At 40.8% G+C, this 3263-nt stretch overlaps 1 long non-coding RNA gene across 1 annotated transcript; it reads right to left on the bottom strand.

Moving 5' to 3' along the window:
* Positions 1–6: 6 nt before the first annotated feature.
* LOC104953207 (uncharacterized) lies at positions 7–2289 on the bottom strand. Its single transcript, XR_799195.1, has 3 exons — positions 2193–2289; positions 2055–2114; positions 7–139 (listed from the first exon to the last, which is right to left on the bottom strand). It is a non-coding gene; the product is annotated as an uncharacterized lncRNA (long non-coding RNA).
* Between the last annotated feature and the right edge of the window lie 974 nt (positions 2290–3263).

Genomic DNA, 3263 nt, shown 5'->3' with positions numbered 1-3263 from the left:
GGGGGGCAAGGTGTGTGTATGTTGATTTCTTTCATCCCTCCCACGGGGGGGAACGCCGTCCGTCCACATCCGTCTCCACGTGATACAACATGTCCGCCAGCGTGTGCTCAGTCACCGCGCCCCAGCCCATATCACTCATCTGAGGGAGGAGGAGACGTGATTAATGAATGCAGAATAAAGATTAAATATTATCTGGGAAATAAAAATGGTATTAAATGCCTTCAAATTGAACATATTGAGGGGGTTTTTCAATTGAATATAATATAATAATTAGGGGTGCACATAACTTTCTTCGTGAGTTACCGGGGGGTTACTTGGAAAAGCTTCACAAGTCCGACGGTACGCATTTCAGATGTTTGCCGTGCATGCGTGCCAGTTATGTGCACCCCTGATAATAATGTTCTATTTATTGAGTATAGGTTATTCGAACCCTTACTCACACATTACTAAATTAAATTGTGATGGAGGAGAAATAATAATTACGGAAATACAATTTTATATTACCTTTGAATAAAAATGATATGAAATGCTTTCAAAATTGACATATTGAGGGTTATTCAATTGAATATAATATAAGAGAGCGAGAGAGAGAGCGAGAGAGAGAGAACGAGCGAGAGAGAGAGAGCCCACATCTAATAGAGTCAACCAGATTAGAACAAAACACACAAAACTACCTCACTTATTGGAACACTAAATCCAGAACACAAAGTAAAATGCAATGCTATCTGGCCCTAAAGAGACAGTACACTGTGGCAGCCTACCTGAGCACAGTGACTGATGTTACACACAGGAAGATGTTGACAAAGTACAGACTGAGTGCTCACAGCCTGGCCATAGAAACAGGTACACACAGAGAGAGAGACACAGGGACACAGAGAGAGAGACACAGCCTGGCCATAGAAACAGGCAGGTACAATAAAACATGGCTGCCAAAAGAGGAGCGATCATGCCCACAGTGTGGAGGAACTGCTGTGGAGACAGAGCAGCACTTCCTCACACAACGCCCAACTTTTGAACCTGTACGGAAACAATTCTTCCCAAAACTCAATCATAAGCATCCTCAAATATTTAAAAATACTTCTGGGGGAATATAAAGAGAGCTGCATTGTGGCAGGACAGTTTGTCTCTGCCTGCCACAGTCTGAGGGAACCGGAGTGAGCAGATACACCAGGTCTCACATCTTAAGTATAGATATCATATTCTATTTTGTATTAATGTATTCTATGAATGAAATGAATCTGTATTCCTTGTAAAAAAAAAAAACATGTTCTTAGCAGTTTGTTTACAACTGTTTATTTGTGTGTCTTTTTGTATAGATGTTACAACTATACATAGCTTTGGCAATACTGTATGTAAATATGGTCATGCTAATAAAGCTTTTGAATTGAATTGAACGAGAGAGAGAGAGAGAGAGACACTTTGCACATAACTCACGTTAGCGATCTTTTATACTTCATGCTATCTGCACAAACTAGATATCACATGAAAGCTGAGAGTCCACAGATTTTATTGGTTAAGTTTCATCACCGATCAAAACTCACTCTTAACCCTGTGTTCTAGTATGAGAAATTAAAGAACATTGTACCTTGAAAATCAATGCATTCTAATAGCGGGTACATTTGTCCCGTTGGCGGTTTTAGGTATACAGCGACCCCTGGTGGTTCAAGTGTTAAACTACCACAATACAAATAAACACTATTAGTTTTAAATTAGAGATTTTCATTTCATGTGTTAGTCTTAGTTTATTTTCTCTACTTAGTATGTGTACTTTGTTTTTAAATACAGTTATTTTGATATACAGTAGGAACTATATTTGATCTACAATAATATTTAAATCATGTTTTGTTTTTATTTAATCCAACATCGCCATCTACTGGAAAATAAAGCCTGTTACATTTCTAAAACTAAAGATTTGACGTTCTTTGTTTTTTTAACCAGAAAATGTCGTTTCAGAATTCTTACAGGATATTGTTTTAAAGTTAGTTTTACTGTATGACAATATTCTACAATGCTTATTTTTGATTTTAGATTCATTTTAAGTTTTAGAAACTCACCGGCTGGTACTTGAGGTCCTTCGGAGGGTGTTTGAAATTTGGCCCGAAGTTAACGGACACCTGCAGGGAGAGAAGGCAACGCTTAGCACTTAAGCAGGAAGACTCGTTTATAAAGTGTTGAATCTGATCTTCACTGACCGTGCAGCTCTTGTAGAGTGAGATGGCCGGAAAGTACATGCCTTCAAACAGGTTCTCAAAGGCAACACCTTGACTCACTCCGTTTTTAAAGAACACCATCTGGAAAACAGGAAACACGGGTTAAAGGAAACAGGTTTTTTAAGATAGTAATCATTATTCACAACAACAAAAAACTAAATACAACATCTACACCAGGGGTCGGCAACCTGTTTGGAGCTTGACGCGCGTGAACTATCAGCAGGAGGGCGGGGGGGGCCTCGCTGCGGGGAAGCAGTGTGTGGACCTGTCAGCGCAACTTACATGATGCAGAATTTAACAAACACATTTAAATAATTGGTTTAAACGGCATAATAATAAGGACGATCGTCCGTTCTGTGATTCTCCAGAGCACACATGTTATGATCATACTTGCCAACCCTCCCGTTTTTCGCGGGAGACTCCCGATTTCACTGCCCTCTCCCAGTTTCATATTTCTCCCGCATTTCTGACAAAATCCGATTTACTCAGGACTGTTTCCACTCTGACTTTAATACAGCTACACCATTGTTTGGTTTCCATGGTAACACATCTCTTTCGTAGCGCGCGCAACTTAAAGTCTGAGAGGGTGAGGCAGATAGTCACGGAAAACAGAACAAGAATCGACAACTACTCTACTCTCAGCTCACTCCTTTCCTGCCCACACATATGCTCCATCAAGACAGTGCACTTACAACTACAATAAGCAAGCAGGCGACAACCCCCCGCGGTGGTTTTGAAATGCAGAAAAACAGAGGTCTGTGATGTATTTTGTGAAACAGAAGAACAGCTAAATAAATGCAACGGCCTCCCAAGAAGAGCTCGCCTCTCTCCAGTCATTGAAGCTAAAGTGGGTTATTGAACCTGAAGCTTGTTGCTTCTGCCCTCCTCGACTACGGTCTGGGAGCCGAAAGGAAAGTTCAACACACAGATGGCCAGTCCGCCCCTTTGTAGCATATTATTTCGATGAGAGATGAGCAGATCGCCACTGGGCTTTCAACTAAATACACAGCCACGCAAAAACTGCAGCATTTGTACAGCTCCTTATGGGTACTG

This window comes from Notothenia coriiceps, unplaced genomic scaffold, assembly GCF_000735185.1.
Source record: "Notothenia coriiceps isolate Sejong01 unplaced genomic scaffold, NC01 NC01_scaffold00021310, whole genome shotgun sequence".
Lineage (NCBI taxonomy): Eukaryota > Metazoa > Chordata > Actinopteri > Perciformes > Nototheniidae > Notothenia > Notothenia coriiceps.
This window is presented reverse-complemented; position numbering and strand designations above follow the sequence as displayed.